At 37.7% G+C, this 21501-nt stretch overlaps 1 protein-coding gene across 1 annotated transcript in view; it reads left to right on the top strand.

Moving 5' to 3' along the window:
• CNGB3 (cyclic nucleotide gated channel subunit beta 3) overlaps positions 1 to 21501 on the top strand; it is a 154715-nt gene that overhangs the window by 17857 nt on the left and 115357 nt on the right. The gene's annotated exons all lie outside the window — the stretch shown is intronic.

The following is a 21501-nucleotide window of genomic DNA, read 5'->3' as shown; positions in this document are numbered from 1 at the left end:
CTGCTGATCCAGTTTAAATGGCTTAACTATAGTTGATATAATTGCAATATGTTTATGAAACAATAAAAGCATATTCTTCTTATTTAATAGACAAAAAGACTTGTCACTTATAAAGAAGTTAAAAGTACCTATTAGTCCATCCCACTCCACTCCACCCCACCCTGCCTTCTCTCTCAGCAGTGCCTCTACTGTGTTAAACCATCTGCTGTCAGTAGGAGTCATCGCGATTATCTAGGACCCAGGGAATTGCTGAATGAACAACTGGCATCAGAAAGAGAGAATGCCTTTCGATAAACACAAATTTGGCTATATGAAAATAAACACAAGCTCACTCTACTACATACACGCACACACACACACACGTGCACATAAACACAATGTTATTTGACAAAAATAAAAGTCGACATATTATTTTGGCAGAGAGATGTTTAAACTCTGAGGTAAGGACTGTAATCTAACAACAGAACAACTAATTATTTGTATTTTATCTATAACTGTTGTTGTTTACAGAATGATTTTCAGTCCTATTAGTGGATCATCGTTATCTTCACTCAACAGATAAGCAACCAAGATACTGAAAGGTTAATTCATTTGCCTATAGTAATAGGGTCAGCTCTCCTAATATTAGACTACAAAAGATTTGAATTCCCAAAGAGAACTTTTACCTTCCTCACACCAATACAGTCCTAGCCTTCTAAACTAATCTCCCTTTCTAGCAGTAATTTTAATGTTTATTTTTTACAATAACCCATGGCAATTGATAGATTTTCAAAGGACTGAAGTTGAAGCCATAATTAATATTTTGGGGGATAAATTCTTCTTAATCCATATTCATTCCTAGTATTTCTTATACTCTTCTGAAATGTGGAAGTGGAAAACTTTCAATTACCCAGGGGTCAATCAGCATAGCTCAAAAACACAAAACTTCTTGACATGACCTCTCAGGCCCTGCCTGGTCTGTCTCTCACCTGTTTTTACTTTGTCCTCTCCCAGCACACAACTTTCCCACCTCTCTGCTCCAGTCACACCTGTTCTATTTCAGTCTCTTGTATTTGTCATCTTCCCTCCTGTCACAGGCTTTTGCACATACTGCTTCCTCTGCTTGTTCTATTCTTTCCTCCCTTGATCACCTAATTAACTTCTATTCATTCTTCAGATAACAGTATGACCAATACTTCCTTTGTAAGTCTTTCCCTGACATTCCTAACTAGGCCATGTGCCCCTATTATAAGATCTCTTTCACAGCATTTATTGCTGATGCATTTTATATGATTATCTGCCTGAAAAATCCATCAGTCTCAATCTCTAAATTGTGTGCTTCATGATGGCAGGGGCCATGCTTGTTTTTGTTCATGATTAGTATCCCCAGTACCTACATCAGTGTCTGGCAAATGTAAATATTTAACAAATATTTAACAAATGAATTGATTGATCCAAACATATTGGATTTGCTTGAACTGCTAGATTTTCAAAACTGTACAGCTTCTTCAGGAGGAGAGAGCAAGACACAAGTGGCTCTCCAAGTCTTCCCATTCCTTCCTGCTCAGAATTCTTGATAAAAGCAAGAATAATCAGCAGCATATTGCAAAGATAATGAGGAAAAAACATGAGGCTGTAAAGCTCTCAATTCCTTACTTCTCTTCTAACAGGGCTTTTCATCACTATCACTATCCTGAGATGGCAAAAATGTTAAATCCAGAAGACTTTTTTTAAGTGTGATTTTAGTTTCATGGGTACACATGCAGGTTGATTCTATAGATAAATTTCATGTTGCAAGGGTTTGATGTACTTATTATTTCATCAGCCAGGTAATAAGCACAGTACATAATAGGTAGTTTTTTGACCCTCAGCCTCCTCCCTCCGTCCATCCTCAAGTAGGCTCTGATGTGTATTGTTTCCTTCAATGTGTCCTTGTGTGCTCAATGTTTAGCTCCCATTTGTAAGTGAGAACGTGTGGTGTCTGGTTTTCTGTACCTGTGTTAGTTCACTTAGGATAATGGCCTCAAGCTCCATCCATGTTGCTGCAAAGGACATGATTTTGTCAGAACACTTTTTAATGTCTTTCTGGCTACAATATAGATAGCAAGGTGGTTTGAGAAGTATTAACAAACTGAGTAGATCCAAGTTAGCTTGAAGTTCTTCATTTGTTATTAGATGGTTGTTCACATGTTTTCTCAGGATTTGGTGAAAACCAGCTGCACTGAAGGAACAACTTGAAAGGGGCATTAGAAGCTCCAGTATCATCTTTGACTAAAATTAATGGGAATCTTAAAGTTCAATACCATGTAGAACTGACCAAAGCTTTCTGTTCCGATCTCATGGGCAACAACAGTTACCATATCTAGAATCCTAGAGACAGAGTTTTTATACATTATAAGAAAATATCAATGATAAAATAATTATTGAAATTATTACTTCACAATGCTTTTGATGAGTAAAAGATCACCTTTGTATTTTCAGTTGTTAAATATCAGAATCTTTAACCTTGGGCAAGGTCAGGTTTTAAAAAGCTCTTTCTCTAGAAAAAAGTTAAGTATTTGATTGATTGCAGGAACTAAATATAGATGCTGTGTGAGTGACCAGCTGTCACCTCAATTTTTTAAATTTGGAAAATTTAAAAGAAGTTTTCTTATTGTAAGGGCAATTACTTTATCTTCTCAAGTAAGCCTTGAGCTGCATAGGAATTATTATGTCTGGACTGATCAATAGGTACTGGGGAGAATGCATAGTGTGGATTTTGCTGTCTGTTTGTGAGAAGTACAGTGTGATATTATTGATTACACCCTTAGTTTCTGCCCTGTTTGGAAGATGGGCAGAAGTGAACACCAAGAGGAGCAGAAACATAGAGATTACCATCTGTATCAGTTAGGGTTCTCCATAGAAATAGAACCAACAGGATATACACATATATAGGGAAATAAATTTATTATAAGGAATTGACTAATGCGATTATGGAAGCTGAGAGTCCCAAGATCTGCAGTCAGTAAGCTAGAGACCCAGGAAAGCCAATGATATAGTTCCAGTACAAGTCTGAAAGCCTGAGAACCAGAAGAGCCAATGGTATAAGTTCCAGTCCAAAAAGCCAGCAAACTTGAGACCCAAAAGGAAACAATGTTTCAGTTTGAGTCTGAAGTCAGAAAAAGACCAATGTCCGAGCTTAAACAATCAGGCAGGAGTGCCCTCTTTCTCTCAGGAGAGCCAGCTTCTTTGCCCTATGTAGGCTTCCAACTGACTGAATGAGGTTTACTCACATTAGGGAAACCAATCTGCTTTGCTCAGTCTACTGATTCAAATGTTAATATCATCCAAAATATCCTCAAAGACACACCCAGAATAATGTTTGACCAAATATCTGGGCACGTTGTGGCTCAGTCAAGTTGACACATAATATTAATCATCACGCCATCACCATTATATACATAAAGGAATTGAAACTGTATAGGTCCCACTCTACACCTCCAAAAGCAAACAATTCATTATCTTGTCAAATGAAACACTTAGCTTCTGAAAGACACAGGGTTCACCCCTGTGCCGTCCCACTGATGCCATTTGTCCATTACCAAGAAAAACAGCTTATTTCTGGCACTTTATCTCAGTCCAGCCTTATTTTTTAATATAAAAATATATTTTGATGGACACTAATGAATAGCAAGCAAAAGAAGATGTGTTTTGCCTGGAAATGTCAAATAGCTATGTCTGAAAAAGGAGACAGAGTCGAATGGCTGATAGGTTAACTGGTTAAATGATGAACAAGCAGCAAGTGAGTGAAATGTTCAGTGCCTGTGACTAGGGTGTGCTGCAAGACTGACTTTTACACTATAGTATATGGCTTTTCATCACCATTGTTACTCATAATACTGAGAAGGAAGGTTATTTCTATGAATAGTCTTCTTTGTTCATAACAGCAATCAGTCTCTATTTGGGTGGTTTTAAAATAGGCAATCATTTCACAGCAGGAACAATGAGAGCAGAATAGAATTCAGAATCTTATCACCACTCATAAACACTGACGTTTATTGTCTTGTAGCTAGAAAAAGCAAGAATCACTGCAGTAAAGATGCTTAAAAATCCATATGTGACTTTATAGTTGAAATAGAAAAGGAATGTCAGCTATCAAGTTTACAAAAATAAAATGCAATTTATACTTCAATAATTTATAAGCATTTTTTTAAAAAAAGGAAACCAGCTACACACTTGCCGATTTTGTGGGATGCATAATAAAAATAATGCACTATTACTTTTAGCCCCATATTGAAATTTTCCCCTATGGTAAACAATACTTTTATAATTAAACATTGAAAACACTTTAAACAACAGATCATCAAATCAGTTTTTATTTATTTTTTATTTCAGTAGGTTTTGGGGAACAGGTGGTGTTTGGTTACATGAGTAAGTCCTTTAGTGATGATTTCTGAGATCATCCTGAGCAGTGTACACTGTACCCAATGTGTAAACTTTTATCCTTCACCCCCTTCCCACTCTTTCCCCATAGTCCCCAAAGTCCATTGTATCATTCTTATGCTTCTGCATAAGAATATTTAGCTCCTACTTATAAGTGAGAATGTACAATGTTTGGTTTTTCATTCTTGAGTTACTTCACTTAGAATAATAGTCTCCAATTCTGGCCAGGTGCGGTGGCTCATGCCTGTAATCCCAGTGGAGATTGGCCTTTGGGAGGCCAAGGTGGGTGGATCACTTGAGGTCAGCAGTTTGAGACCAACCTGGCCAACATGGTGAAACCCCATCTCTACTAAAAATACAGAAATTAGCTGGGCTGGTGGCGTGCACCTCTAATCCCAGCTACTCAGGAGGCTGAGGCATGAGAATCACTTGCACCCCGGAGATGGAGTTTGCAGTGAGCCAAGATCATGCCACTGCACTTCAGCCTGGGCAACAGAGCAAGACTCTGTCTCAAAAAATAATTATTATTATTATTATATTCTCCAATTCCATCCAAGTTGCTAAAAATGCCATTATTTTGTTCCTTTTCATGGTTGAGTAGTATTCCATGGTGTGTGTGTGTGTGTGTGTGTGTGTGTGTGTGTGTGTGTGTGTGTATACATATATATTTATGCCATGGAATATATATATGTAAGTTGTGATATATATCACACTTTATTCACTCATTGATTGATGAGCATTTGGGTTGGTTCCATATTTTTGCAATAGCAAATTGTGCTGCTATAAACATGCATGTGCAAGTACCTTTTTCCTATAATGACTTCTTTTCCTCTGGGTAGGTACCTAATAGTAGGATTGCTGGATCAAATGGTAGATCTACTTTTAGTTCTTTAAGGAATCCCCAAACTGTTTTCCATAGTGATTGTACTAGTTTACATTCCCACCAACACTGTAAGTGTTCCTTTTCAACCACACCTATGCCAACATCTATTATTTTTTCATTTTTTGATTATGGCCATTATTGCAGGAGTGAGGTGGTATTGCATTGTGGTTTTGATTTGCATTTCCCTGATAATTAGTGATGTTGAGAATTTTTCCGTATGCTTGTTGGCCATTTGTATATCTTCTTTTGACAATTGTCTATTCATGTCCTTAGCCCACTTTTTAATTGGATTGCTTGTTTTTTTTCTTACTGATGTGTTTGAGTTCCTTGTAGATTCTGGATATTAGTCCTTTGTCAGATATATAGATTGTGAAGATTTTCTCCCACTGTTAACTCTGCTGATTATTTATTTTGCTGTGCAAAATAAATAATCAGAGTCTGTTAACTCTGCTGATTATTTATTTTGCTGTGCAAAAGCTTTTTAATTAAGTCCCATCTATTTATCTTTGGTTTTGTTGCATTTGCTTTTGGGTTCTTGGTCATGAAGTCTTTTCCTAGGCCATTGTCTAGAAGGGTTTTTCTGATGTTATTGTCTAGAATTTTTATGGTTTCAGGTCTTAGATTTAAGTCTTTGATCCATCTTGAGTTGATTTTTGTATAAGGTGAGAGATCAGGATCCAGTTTCGTTCTTCTACATGTGGCTTGCTAATTATCCCAGCACCATTTGTTGAAAAGGGTGTCCTTTCCCCACTTTACGTTTTTGTTTGCTTTGTCAAAGGTCAGTTGGCTGTAAGTATTTGGCTTTATTTCTGGGTTCTCTATCAGTTCAATTGGTCTATATGCCTATTTTTATACCAGTACCCTGCTGTTTTGGTGACTATGACCTTATAGCATAGCTTGAAGTTGGGTAATGTGATGCCTCCAGATTTGTTTTGTTTAGTCTTGCTTTGGCTATGCAGGCTCTTTTTTGGTTCCATATGAATTTTAGAATTGTTTTTTCTAGTTCTGTGAAGAATGATGGTGGTATTTTTGACAGGAATTACACTGAATTTGTAGATTGCTTTTGGCAGTGTGGTCATTTACACAATAGGATGTGTTTCCATGTTTGTGTTGTTTGTGATTTCTTTCAGTGGTGTTTTGTAGTTTTCCTTGTAGAGGTCTTTTACCTCCTCATTAGGTATATTCCTAAGTATTTTATTTTACTTTTTGCAGCTACTGTAAAGAGGATCGAGTTCTTGATTTGATTCTCAGCTTGGTCACTGTTGGTGTATAGCAGAGCTATTGATTTATGTACATTAATTTTGTATCCTGAAACTTTGCTTAATTCAGTTACCAGTTCTAGGACCTTTATGGGTGAGTCTTTAGGGTTTTCTTCCTGTAAGATTATATCATCAGCAAATAGCGACAGTCTGACTTCCTCTTTACTGGTATGGATGCCCTTGTTTCTTTAAATAGAAGTGGTGAAAGTGGACATTTTTGTCTTGTTCCACTTCTCAAGGGGAATGCTTTCAACTTTTCCCCATTTAGTATAATGTTGGCTGTGGGTTTATCATAGATGGCTTTTATTACCTTAAGATATGTACCTTCTATGCCAGTTTTTCTGAGGGTTTTAATCATAAGGGGATTCTGGATTTTGTCAAATGGTTTTTCTGCATCTACTGAGATGATCATGTAATTTTGTTTTTAATCCTGTTTATGTGATGTATCACATTTATTGACTTATGAATGAAAAGCCATCCCTGCATCCCTGGCATAAATCCCATTTGATCATGGTGGATTATCTTTTTGATATGCTGTTAGGTTTTGTTAGCTAGTATTTTGTTAAGGATTTTTGCATATATGTTCATCAGGGATATGGATCTGTAGTTTTTGTTGTTGTTGTTATGTCCTTCCCTGGTTTGGGTGGTAGAGTGTTATTGGCTTCATATAATGATTTAAGGACAATTCCCTTTATCTCTGTCCTGTAGAATAGTGTCAATAGGATTGGTACCAACTCTTCTTTGAATGTCTGATAGGGTTCAGCTGTAAATCCACCTGATCCTGGACTTTTTTTTCTTGGCAATTTTTTATTACCATTTCAAACCCACTGCTTGTTATTGGTCTGTTCAGAGTTTCTATTTCTTCCTGGTTTAATCTAGGAGGGTTGTATATTTCCAGGAATTTATCCATCTTCTCTAAGTTTTCTAGTTTATTTGTGTAAAGGTGTTCATAGTAGCCTTGAATAACCTTTTGTATTTCTGTGGTGTCAGTAGTAATATCTCCTGTTTTATTTCTAACTGAGCTTATTTGAATCTTCTCTTGTCTTTTCTTGGTTTATCTCACTAATGTTCTATGAATTTTATTTATCTTTTCAAAGAACCGGTTTTTTGTGTCATCTCTTTTGTATTTTTTTTGTTTGTTTCAGGTTCATTTAGTTCTGCTCTGATCTTAGTTATTTCTTTTCTTCTGCTGGGTTTAGGGTTGTTTTTTTCTTGTTTCTCCAGGTCCATGAGGTGTGACCTTAGATTGTCACTTTGTTCTCTTTCTGACTATTTGATGTACGCCTTTAATGCTATGAATGCTGCTCTTCGCACCACTTTTGATGTATCCCAGGGGTTTTGATAGGTTGTGTCACTATTATTGTTCAGTTCAAAGAATTTTTTAATTTTCGTCTTGATTTCATTGTTGACCCAGTGATCATTCAGGAACAGGTCATTTAATTTTCGTGTGTTTGCATGGTTTCAAGGGTTCCTTTTGGAGTTGATTTCAAATTTTATTCCACTGTGGTCTGAAAGAGTACTTAATATAATTTTGATTTTCTTAAACTTACTGGACTTGTTTTGTGGTCTATCATGTGGTCTATCTTGAAGAATGTTCCAGGTGCCGATGAATAGAATGTATATTCTGCAGTTGTTGGGTAGATAAGTCCATTTGTTGTAGGGTATAGTTTAACTGCATTGTTTCTTTGTTGGTTTTCTGTCTTGATGACCTGTCTAGTTCTGTCAGTGGAGTATTAAAGTCCCCCATTTTTTTTTTTTTTTTTTTTTTTGAGACAGAGTCTCGCTTTGTCACCAGGCTGGAGTACAGTTGCACAATCTTGGCTCATGGCAACCTCCACCCCCGGGTTCAAAAAATTCTCCAGCCTTAGTCTCCCCAGTAGCTGGGATTACAGGCACATGCCACCATGCCTGGCTAATTTTTTGTATTTTTAGTAGAGACGACATTTCACTAAAATGGCCAGGCTGGTCTCAAACTCCTGACCTCAAGTGATCCTCCTGCCTTGGCCTCTCAAAGTGCTGGGATTACAGGCTTGAGCCACCTTGCCCAGTCTAAAGTCCCCCACTATTACTGTGTTGCTGTCTATCTCATTTTTTAGGTCTAGTAGTAATTGTTTTATAAATGTAGGAGCTCTAGTGTTAGGTGTATATGTATTTAGGATTGTGATATTTTCCTCTTGGACTAGTCCTTCTACCATTATATAATGTCCCTCTTTGTCTTTTTTAACTGCTGTTGCTTTAGTTTGTTTGGTCTGATATAAGAATAGCTATTCCTGCTTGCTTTTGGTGTCCATTTGCTGGAGTATCTTTTTCCATCATGTTACCTTGTTTGTGTGAGTCATTATGCATTAGGTGAGTCTCCTGAAGACAACAGACACTTTGTTGGTGAGTTATTATCCATTCTGCCATTCTGTATATTTTAAGTGGAGCATTTGGGCCATTTACATTAAATGTAAATGAATGTAGTATTGAGATGTGAGGTACTATTCCATTCATCATGCTATTTGTTGCCTGAATACATTGGCTTTTTTATTGTTATTGTTATATAGACCCTATGAGATTTATGCTTTAAGAAGGTTCTATTTTTTGGTATATTTTGAGGTTTTATTTCAGGATTTAGAGCCCCCTTTAGCAGTTCTTTAAGTACTGGCTTGGTAGTGGGAAATTCCCTCAGCATTTGTTTGTCTAGAAAAGACTTTCTCTTTCCTTCTTTCATGATGCTTAGTTTCACTGGATACAAAATTTTTGGCTGCTAATTGTTTTGTTTAAGGAGGCTAAAAACAGGATTCCAATCCCTTCTAGCTTGAAGTGTTTCTGCTGAGAAATCTGCTGTTACTCTAATAGGTTTTCCTTTATAAGTTACTTGATGCTTTTGCCTCAGAGCTCTTAAGATTTTATCCTTCATCTCAACTTTAGATAACCTGATGACTATGTACTAGGGGATGATATTTTTGTGATGAATTTCCCAGGTGTTCTTTGAGCTTCTTGTATTTGGATGTCTAGATCTCTGGCAAGGCCAGGGAAGTTTTCCTGAATTATTCCCTCAAATATATTCTCCAAACTTTTAGATTTCTCTTCTTCCCCAGGAACACCAATTATTCTTTGGTTTGGATGCTTAACATAGTCTCAGACTTCTTGGAGGCTTTGTTCATTTTTGTATTCTGTTTTCCTTTGTCAGAAGGGTGAATTTGAAAGCCTTGTCTTTGAGCTCTGAAGTTCTTTCTCCTGTTTGTTCCATTCTATTGCTGAGACTTTCCAGTGCATTTTGCTTTTCTCTAAGTGTGTCCTTGATTTTCAGAAGTTGTGATTTTTTTAAAATTTGTGTTATCTATTTCACTGAATATTTTTCCTTTTATATCCTATATCGTGTTTTTTATTTCTTTAAGTTGGATTTCACCTTTCTCTGGTGCCTCCTTGATAAGCTTAATAATCAACCTTCTTAATTCTTTTTCTGGCAATTCAGATTTCATCTTGGTTTAGATCCATTGCTGGTGAACTGGTGGGATCTTTTCTGGTTCCATCTCATTTGGGTAGAGTATTTCAGAGGGAAGATCTGGGATCCAAGGGCTTCTGTTCAGGTTCTTTTTTACCATGGGGTGCTCCCATGATGTGGTGATTTCCCTCTTTCCCTAGGGATGGGGCTTCTTTAGAGCTGAACTGCAATGATCGTTTTTGCCCTTCTGGGTCTGGCCACCCAGTGTAGCTACAGGGCTTCAGGCTGGTACTAGGGAGTGCCTGAAAAGAGTCCTGTGATGTGATCCATCTTCAGGTCTCTCAGCCATGGATACCAGCACCTGCTCCAGTGGAGGTAGCAGGGGAATGAAGTGGAATCTGTGCAGGTCTTTGGTTGTATTTTTTTCAGTTGTGCCAACTTTGTGTTGGTTGGCTTCCAGTCAGGAGGTGGTGCTTTCAAGAGTGCATCAGCTGCAGTACTATAGGGTATAGGGAGGATGTAAACTTGCCCTAGGGTTGCCTGGTTAAGTATTCAGGTTTCTTAGGTGGTGGGCAGGGTTATAGAGCTCCCAGGAGATTACGTCTTTTGTCTTCAGCAAACAGAGTGGGTAAAGAAAGACCACCATGTGGGGGTAGGTGTAGGTGTGTCTGAGCTCAGACTCACCTCTGGTGGGGTTTGCTGTGGCTGTTGTAGGGGATGGGAGTGTGGTTTCCAGGCCAAAGGAGTTATATTCCCAGGGGGATTATGGCTGCCTCTGCTGAGTCATACATGTTGCCCGGGAAGTGGGGGAAAGCAGTCACAGGCCTCACTTGCTCCCACGTAGCCCACAGTCCTAAGGGCTGGTCTCACTCCCGCAGTGCCCTACCAGTAGCTCTGAGTCTATTTCCAGGCAGCTGGTGACCAGGGCTGAGAACTTGCCCAGACCACTAGTCTCTTCATTGAGAAAGCAAACACACTCAGTTTTTCAGCATCTCAGGGAGCCTGCAGCAGTGATCTAGTTCCTTCAAAGGGTCTGCAGATTCTCTCAGCTTTCCTGATATGTTCCTGTGGCAGTTCTTGGAGCAAAAGTTCATTATGTGAGTCTCCACATGCTGTTCTGTCTGTCCTAGCAGGAGCTGCAAACTTGTCCTGCCTCCTATCTCCCATCTTCTCCACAATCCCCGTCAATTAATTTTTAATCATTTTTGCTAACATACTTCTAGCAATATGGCAAACTACATGCAGAACATTATTTGGGGTGAATATAATTTAAAATACTAGAATCACTTGAACCCAGGAGGCAGAGGTTGCAGCGAGCTGAGATTGCACCACTGTACTCCAGCCTGGGTGACAGAGTGAGACTCCATCTCAAAAGAAAAAGAAGCCAATCTAAAAAGGCTATGCACTGTACACACTCTATGATTACAGCTATTCTGGAGAAGGCAAAACTGTGAAGACAAGAAAGAAAGAAAAACAGTGGTTGCCTGGGGCTGGGGGGTTAGGAAGACAAATAGGCAGAAAATAGAGGATTTTAGGGCAGTGAAACAACTCAGTGTGATGCTATGATAATGGATACATGTCATTATAAATTTGTCCTAACTCACAGAATGTTCAACATCAAGAGTGGACCGTAATGTAAACTATGGAATTTGGGTGATAATGATGTGTCAATGCAGGTTCACCGATTGTCACAAAGGTACCACTCTCTTGGGGGATGTTGATAATGGGGAAGGTTATGCAAGTGTGGGCTCAAAGGTATATGAGAAATCTGTACACCTTCAACTTAATTTTGCTGTGATCCTAAAGCTGCTCTAAACAATGAAGTATATTTTTTTAAGTGCGAAAGAATAAAATGTCCCTTCTAAAGAGGGGTGACTGACATTCAAAAAAATTAAGTTTGATTAATTTTAGAATTTCTTAAGTAAACATGCATGTTAAATATCTTTGAAAAATATGAGGTTAAAACAGAATTTTTAACCTCCAAATACTAAACTTATATGGTTTTAATATTGTAAGATCAGAGATGACAGAGAGAGAGCATGCAATTCTGTCAATTACAAAATGAAATTGGTAATTCCACACTCTTAGGATGGATGATTTTAAAATATTTATCTTCATTTATGAATGGATCAAGGATTTAAAAATTCATTTAGGGGCCGGGCGCGGTGGCTCACACTTGTAATCCCAGCACTTTGGGAGGCCGAGGCGGGCGGATCACGAGGTCAGCAGATCCAGACCACAGTGAAACCCCGTCTCTACTAAAAATACAAACAAAAATTAGCCGGGCGTGGTGGCGGGCGCCTGTAGTCCCAGCTACTCGGAGGGGCTGAGGCAGGAGAATGGTGGGAACCCGGGAGGCGGAGCTTGCAGTGAGCCGAGATTGCGCCACTGCACTCCAGCCTGGGTGACAGAGCGAGACTCCGTCTCATTCATTTAGGATACAGTATATTTGAACATCACAGTAGCTAGTTCCTAAAGAACAAAGTTGTTTCAAGTTTACATAGAGTATATATAAAAGTTGACTATATACTATGCCCAAAGTGCACTGTAAAATCTCCTAGGAACTCTTTAAAAGTGCAAATGCTTGGGTTCTATCCCCAGCAATACTGATTTAATTGGTCTGGAATGGGTTCTAGGCATGAGCAGATCATAAAGCTTCGTAGGTGATTCTAATGTAAATCTAGGCTGGAGAACCATTTTTCTAGAACATAAAGTAGGTCTCGGCAAATTTTAAAGATTGCCCATCATATTGAATATATTCTGTAACCACTATGCAATAAAGAGGTTAATTTTTTAAAACTAAAATTTAGAAAACATCTTCTATAGTTACAATTTAAAACACCTTTAAGTAACTCCGAGGTCAAAACATAAATCAAAGGGAAATTGGAAATACAACAATGAAAATAATGAACATCAAACTTGAGGAATAATACATATACTATCAGGTATTTGTTTTTGCCTGTTTCAGGAGGTTTTTCCTCTCTCCTTTTTTTTTTCTTTTTTCTTTTTTTAAACTAGTTAAGTTGGTTATAAAGTTCATTTAAAAAAAAAAAAAACAGATGAGCAAAAATAGACAAAAAGCCAGGCGCAGTATCACATGCCTGTAATCCTAGCTAATTGGGAGTTTGTAGAGGGAGAATTGCCTGAGCAGAGGAGTTCAAGGCCAGCCTAGGCAACACAGTAAGACCTCATCTAAAAAAAAAAAAAATTAGCCAGGAAAACCCTGAAAAATAAAACTAATAGATACAGTATTATTCCTGCCAGATATTACAACCTATTTAAACTTCTATAATTTAAAAAGTGTGATATTGGCACATGAATCAAACCATAGAACAGAATAGAAGATACAGAAATATATCTAATTGCATATAAAAAGATAGTATATTAAGGTTAACATCTAAAATCTGTAGGAAAAAGGTGGATTTAAGTAAGTAGTGCTGGAGTAACTACGTAGCCATATGGAAAAATCTAAATTTGAATTTGTCCCTTGTGCCACACACCAGAATAAATTCCCAATGAGTCAGAGATTTACATGTAAAATAATAAAACCATACAAATACTAGGGGAAAAATGCTAATTCTTCTACAGCCTAGAAATATACATTATGTCCTAAAATTCAAAATTCAGAAGCAATAAAAAAGCTTAATAAACTTTACTACCTAAAAAATAAAAAAGACTTTGCATTACAAAACAAATCATAACCAAAATAAAAAAGAAAGAATCAGCAAAATATCCAAATATGAAAATGCTCGTTGCCACTTTCTCTGATGACTGATAATTTTATTTTGGGATTGATAACAGATATTTAAATTTCGTTTTGCCATTAAGGTACTTTAAAATTGTTAATGATTTAATTAAATTGATATATTTCACATGTTACTACCACAATTTCATTTTCCCTTTTTCAAAATTCAATACCAGAAGCACAGTGTACTTTAATTGATAGCCTAAAGTAACCAATATATCAGGTAATCCCAGAAGTAAAACAGTGATCCTGGTACTCAAAACAGTGCAATCTGAAAGTCTGGCCTTACTTCAAAAAAAGTAATTACTCATAGTACATATATAAGCATATATTATACATAATATTTATATACTATGTATTATATGTCATATAGATATATATATCTCTATAGAGTGGTAAACTACCTGCTGGAGACTCCATCTGTGCTTTCTATCCTTAAAAGTCATTAATAATGCTGCCAAAAACTAGATGTACCAAGATGAAGCAGGCTAGGATCAGAAACAGCAAGAGTGCTTTACAGGTAGGTGGTTAGACATGAGTCAGCAGACAAAAGACAAAAATTTTATGAGTGTGTGCAGTGGCCCTGAGAGAGGAACAAGCCTACAGGCAGTTTGTGGTCCTATCAAAAATTGCTTCACTATTTATCATGGAGAGATGACAGCTCGGTTGCCTGTTGCCATAAAAAACCAGAGCTGAGAGAACTTCTGAGTCTCCTTCCTTTCTTTTGGCATAGAAAGAAGGAAATTGGACAATTACTGTATTGTTTTATGGCACTTAAATTAAGACTTTCAAAAAATGGATCTTCTTGTGTTCCTAGCAAAGTGAGGAGAGCCATGTGATGATTGATTGGTTGGTTGATTGAAAGTTTTCGAAAATTACAAGAGTGAACAATCTCAGATTTCTGTGATGCAGGCAGGCAAAAATCCATGAATAAAGCACATTGGGGATATTAAAACAACAGAGTTAACCTGATAACAAAAGAGACAGGAGGTAGAAAAGAGAAACAGAGGTGAACTTAAGTGCACCAAAAAGTCCTTCCTTTCTCAAACAGCCCATGTAGCTGAGGGCTGCCAAATGGAAAAGGGAGCCTAGTGATACTATATCATCTTCTTTATTCAAAAAACCTCCAATATCTAGAAATATATATTTTGCAATACTACCAAAATAAGTTAAAATTATTTCAAATGATAGATCCAACAAAACACAGCTATAGGTCACCAGTTTACCATTTCTCCCTTGAAAGAATAGATAAGTTCCAAACAAGTTCACTGTCAAACCACGTATGTTTCTAATACAAAGCAGTTACAGAAGAACCAAAACTATATGAAGAATCATTTTTATATTTTAATTAACTTTATTGCATTTCCTTCCAGCTTATTTTCATAAGTGTTGCTTTTAGGGTTTTGTTTTATACTGTAATTTTTTAGATGTTTATATCTTAGGTATTTTTTGTCTGACAGTATTTAATAATCAGTCTTCCGTGGTAATAGAATGTTTTTGTAGCCAACCTCTTTAATTCATTCATAGTAGCCCAAATATGAATCAATTAGAAAAGAGGTCTGGTTGATTCTATTTGAAAGTTAATTGTTGATGATGGCTGGAAGAACTGGCTAACAGGTAAAAGGGAAGCTCCCCATGGTGAGAGAATAAATGATGACTACTGTGTTTCTTAAGATCTTCATCCTCTTGGGAGGAGGAAAGTGATTGCTCTGCCTAGGACTGGCAATTAGCAGGAGACAAGAACAAGGTGAGAGGAAAAGAGTAGAGATGGGTGTGGGGAGTAGGGGATCTCTCCCTACTTGGTTGCAATAGCAGACAAAAAGGTTGAGTCATTTGAAAAAGAAAACAGATTTCCACCTAGTGGGAGATAACTTCAGGCATGGGAAATAACAAAAGTAGTACATTGATTTACAGTGCACAGATTTTCAAGAAGCAGCACAAATACTATGTAGATAAGTCGAGAAAACCACTTACAAGCAACCTAAAAGTAAGCTAATCTGTGGTGGCCAGGGTGGAGAATGGCAGTTTACAAGAAACCCCCACACTGTCTCCTTCCTTTACAGGAAAGGAAGAGATTTGTGAGTTGGCAAACCAAGGTATGGGGGTTAACTCATTTGCCAGAGTGAGGCAATTCCCAGAGGGACTGATCATTTTATCTCAACTGTTTAGCACAGGGTCTGGCACTTAATACATACCATTGAAGGTAATCACATTGTGAATAAAACATTATGTGCTTTATTCTAGTAGATTCCTAGAAGAGGAATCACAAAGTGAAAACATATACATATTTTTTAAATTTCTGATGGAAATTTTATGAGTATAGTTTTAGCTTTAAATATTGTTCTTATTTTAAATATAGGAATTTTTTTCAAATATGGCTGTTTTCATTAGCCATAAAATGTCTTGATCATTCTTCCTTTATGTGAAAGGTAATGTTTTCATTTTTTTTAACTTTTCCAGCATCCCACAGTGTCAGGACAGTTTGTTGTACAATGCGGTAAAACATAAAACTGAGAGCTTAAATGTCTAATAATTCTGTACCAATAAATGTTCACCCTAACTCTGCTGAGACAAGCAACAGTCCAGCAACTCGTTTTCATGCCAACAATCAGCTAGGTAAATTGCTTCTACCTAGCCTAATGATTCATTTCATTGCAGCTGTTCATATTGCAACTGTTCACCAATGCTCTTTATGTGGGCAGCAGGCTCACAGAAACAGGGCTGTTTGAGCTCAGCCAAGCGCCAGGGATTGTAAGACATTGACAGACAATAGAGAAACAACTGTGTTACTCTATGCTAGAGGAAAACATAGCCAGGGGACAAGTTGACAAAATAGGTACAATTAGATGAAAAAATTCACGTGCTTTCATCAGCGAATGTAACATGTGTCTGTGTGGGTACCCATTTTATCAGCTTCTACTTCTATAACAATGAATGAACTGAACGAACTTGCATCTAAGGCCACCTCCTTTGTTAGTGTGCTAATCCCCTCTAGCCTAGTCATAGACACCACTGTGGCAATTGCACCCTTTCTTTCCCACAACACCTAGCTTGTTCTCTTTGTTGGATCATTTCTATAAGCATGTAAACATGTAGCATTTTCCACATTTAAACAATAGCAACAAAATGCCTCCCTGGGCTGCACGTGAGTGACCAGCCACACCCTATTTCTCTATTCCCCACTACAGCAAATTTATTCGAAACAGTTACTTATATTCACTTTTTCTGCTTCCTCTACTCCCATGTTCTTCTGAATCGGTTTCAGCCAGGATTTTATTCCCTCATTCCACAGCTTCTACTGTTACGAAAGCTTTTATTGGCCAAGGCAAGAGGATCACTTAAGCACAGGAGTTTGAGACTAGCCTGGGCAACAGGGCAAGACCCCATCTTTAAAAAAATAAATAAATAAATTCTTCAGGCATGGTGGCACATGCCTGCAGTCCCAACTACTAGGAGGTCTGAGGCGAGAGGATCACTTGAGCCCAGGAGGTCGAGGCTACAGTGAGCCGTGATCATGCCACTGAACTCCAGCCTGAGTGACAGAGTGAGACCCTGACTCAAAAAAATAAATAAATAAATAAATAAAGAAAAGAAAGAAAGAAAGTAAAGAAAAAAAGCTTTTATTGGCTTCTGTCCACTTTTCCCAAGGTCAATAATGCCCTCTACTCTGATAACTATTGCTTCTCAGCCTTTTGGCTAAGATCAAGTGTATACTGATGGCCATTGCTCAGTTCTGCTTTATTCCACCTACCAGCAACTATTCAAAGTTGATCTCCTTCTCCTTTCTATCTTTGTCTGGCTTCCCAGAGCACACTCCTTTGACTGCTGCCCTCCCTCAATGGCCACTCTCTTCCTCACCATTCATTAATGGCTCCTCACCTCCCCAATCTCTGAACTTGAAAGGGCACAAGCACAATCCTCAGATCCCTAGATTCTGTTAGTAAGTGATTTTATTCAGTCCCATGGTTGTAAGCTGCATTGATACCCTGATGGTTCCCAAATTTATATCTTCAGTTGGTATTTCTGCCCAGAGCCCTGAGTTGGATTACCAACTGCCGAGTTAAAATTTCCTCTTGGAGGAATCAGACATGGCAAAATGCATGTGTCCAAAACCAACTCTTGATTACCCTTACCTCTTTCAAACCCACTCCTCCTGCAGTTTTCCCCATCTCAGTACAAGGAATCTTCATTCTTCCCTTTGCTCAACCCAAAAATCCACCCTATTTTTTCTCTCCTACAATACAGCCAATCCAAAAGCAAATTCTGTCGGCTATTCCTTTGTGTTATATCTAGACTTTGCCGTATCTCAGATCTCCACTGCTACTCTCCTAGTTCATCTCTCTCACATAGCTATTGCAGTAGCCTTCTAACTGCTCACCTAGCTTCCAATCTTTGCCCTCATATGGTCTATATTCACCAGAGTAGCCTGGATGATCCTGTTGAAGGGCAGATCATCCCTTTCTCCTCTAGATTCTCCAGTGGTTTTCTATCTCATGCCGAGGTAAAAACTGAAGTCCTCATGATGGCCCACAGAGCCACATATTATCTGCCTTCAACCTACTAACCCTCCACTGCCTCCCTAACCTCAGCTCCTACCACTCTCGTTCTCTCACTCTGACTCAACCACTCTGGAACAGTCTTCCCCCAGATAGCTGCATAACTCTTACCTCACTCCTTTCAAAGTCTCTGCTCAAATGTTATTTTACTGGAGAGGCCTTTTCTGACCACGCTGTAGAAAATACCAATACCTTTCACTCTTTGTCTTCCTTACTTTGTTTTCCTTCATAGCATTTATCGTCACCTGACATATTCTATATTTTTAAGTTTATATTATCTGTCTCTCTTTATTAAAAAGTAAGGTATCTTCAAATATAAAGATAGGACTTTGTTATGCTTATTTCTATATTCTCAATTCCTAAAAGACCTTCTGGCATATAATAGGCCTATGATAAATAAATTCTGAATGAATGTTTGAATGAACGGATGGATGGATGGGAGCCTTGTAACTTTGGAGGGAAGATAATGTTTCTTCCCATAAATCTGTGATTTTATTCTTAAATTATTAAATGTAAAATATTATCAAGTTAATATCTCTTAAGTAACTCTGAGCCTCTTCCATGAACACATTTATTTGATCAAGCTTCATGTCTGATTTTATAATATTTTTATCACAAAATATCACCAAGTCTTTTTGAATGGTTCATAGAAAATTCACAATTTAATGTACTTTTAAGCTATTTGAGGTCAAGAACAAAATTGAACCCTCAAGCTTTAACTGATTCCACAAGTACAAGAAGTAGAAGTTATGCATTTGACTTCCTCTCTACAATTGTTGGTTTCAACTGCAATTATTCTAATGACCCATATGATAACCAGATTTGGAGAAAGCACTGTAATCAGGGATTGATTGCACCAAGTGTTCACCTCCAGAGTCTAGGACATGATTTAAGACTCAAATGAAAGGAAAACAATGGTTTAAGTCTGGACTTCAGTAGACATCAGTCCACATAACAAAAGTACCAGGCTGAAGGACACAGCAAGCCTTCTATTCAGGGCAAATCTAATTGGAGAAAGGTTTTACTTCCCCCAGGATTAAGATACAACTGGTGGCCACATGAAAGAGCTCTCAAGGCTGTTGCACTTTTACCTACTTGGAGCTCAATACAGTGCTTTTCTCACGCTAATGAGCAATGCATTTACTCACATGCTTTTAAAATTAGAAGCAGAGGGTATTTTTTAAAGTAATGAATGTTTTGCTTAAACTGTACCAACATGTGTTTTGAAAGGAACTGAAAATGTAACATATGGTTCATGTAGACTTAAATAGGTCTTGTTCAGACATTAATCTAACGGGAAGAGAGGGGCTGTTTGCCTAGTTCGCCTCCTTAGGTACAGCAATCTTTACTCAATCATCAATCTATTCTTCTTACATCAGCACATTGGGTTTTAATGAGACCTGGGAAAGTACTTCACTCCCTACTTTATAAATATAATTTTTCAAAGATTCACTAAAGGATATAAACTACATTATGAAAGGAATTGTGTTTTGTTTATTAACAGGTAACTTATATAAGCAACTACAATTAAATTACCATACTTAGCTCACTCTCAGTGTAGGGCCTCAGCAAAGAAAGTTCTGAAGTTAACAATTCTTCCTCATCAATAACCAGGTGAAAAGTTATCCAGGTGTCACAGCAGCAGCAAAAAGTTTCTGTTTTGGTTTCTTCAAATGAGCATCTGGTTCTGCATCACCCACTATTCCTAGTCTGTGTCATACTATAATCCACATCATTTAAACTAACTCCATGCGTTGGTGCAAATACAAATTTAGAAAGCCCAGCAACTTACTGTCTCACTGCCAACCTAAGGCCAAGCCTGTGCTGCTATATGTAAACCACCTGCAGCTCCACCCCAGAAGGATATAACTCAGGCTATAACTCCTCTCTGAACCCCCAGCGCTCATGTCGGCCGTGTTTCTGATATCCAGCCTGTCTTTGGTATTTGGTGTGACAATGTTTTTTCTGTAGCGTCTCTTCTGCTTGCAGCCAGAGAGTATTTTCGGTTTTTAGGGGCTTACATGATTATATCGGGCCCACCCAGATAATCCAGGATAATCTCCCCATTTTAAACTCCGTAACCTGCAACATTCCTTTTGCCATGTAATGTGACATATTCACAGGTTCTAGCAATGGGAGCATGGATATTTGCGGGTGGGTTGGGGGCAGAGGGGCGGGTCATCTGCTTATTTTTACTCACACCTGAAGTTTATTTGCTCTGGAGAATTTAAGTAGTTTACTGGTCCATAGTATAATTTGGACTGGTAAACACAGTAAAGGACCAAACAAAGCTTAAACGATGAAAATGAAAACTTCCAAGACCTTAGGTTTAATTGGAGAAAGAAGAAAGCTGCCTATTCACTAACAGAAATACATATGAGAATTCAACTTAAAGTGAAATATTGGCAAAGGACTTCAGCAGTTAATTAGAATTCCTAGGCAATTTGCTTCTCCCAAGATGTATTTTGGGAGTTGTGGGGAGGAGTTTATTGACTGTCAGCTTTAAATGCTTAGACATGCTAATTTACATTAATTCTAAATCTAATTGTTAGTGCCAATCAGCCCTCTACTACAGCTTCTAACAGCACATTTCTAGTTCGTGGGTTGCTGGTGACCTCTGAATGAAAGAGACCTACTAGCATTCTGTCATTTGATGATACAGATGTCACTTCAAAAAAAGAAAAAAATAGATGGTATTTTAAAAGTCACTAGTTGTTTGAAACTCCTAATGCATTTTTCCATTGTAACAATGTTAAAAATGACAGTCAGATGACAAGAGAGCCTAAAGAATTCAATTTAGATTATAATTTATTTAAGACCACTGCTGTATGAAAAGAACTATGGAATTAATCTGTGAGAAATTGTACTCTTGAGTTCCAGCTTGAAACATATGACTGCTACAGTGCCCTTGACATTGTCTCAGCGTCCCTTGGTGGACCAAGTGCCAATCAGTTAGAGAGAAACCTCCAAGTCCCTGATGTAGCTACCAAAGCCTGGGCAGAAAGTCCTTCAGAGCATTGCCTTAAGAGAAGTGGGAAAAACAAGAAGATTTTCCATTTCCATTACAGCCATATTTTTATCATCCCTAGTTAACAGGATAGGAAAATACAGCCTGATGAATTTTTCTTCTCTTTCTATTCCCATCATAAACAAAATCTTTAATTCAGTTGACCCTAGAACAACAAGAATTTGAACTGTGGTAACACTTATCCCTGGATTTTCTTCCT

The sequence above is a fragment of the Hylobates moloch genome, unplaced genomic scaffold, assembly GCF_009828535.3.
Source record: "Hylobates moloch isolate HMO894 unplaced genomic scaffold, HMol_V3 SCAFFOLD_9, whole genome shotgun sequence".
Lineage (NCBI taxonomy): Eukaryota > Metazoa > Chordata > Mammalia > Primates > Hylobatidae > Hylobates > Hylobates moloch.
This window is presented reverse-complemented; position numbering and strand designations above follow the sequence as displayed.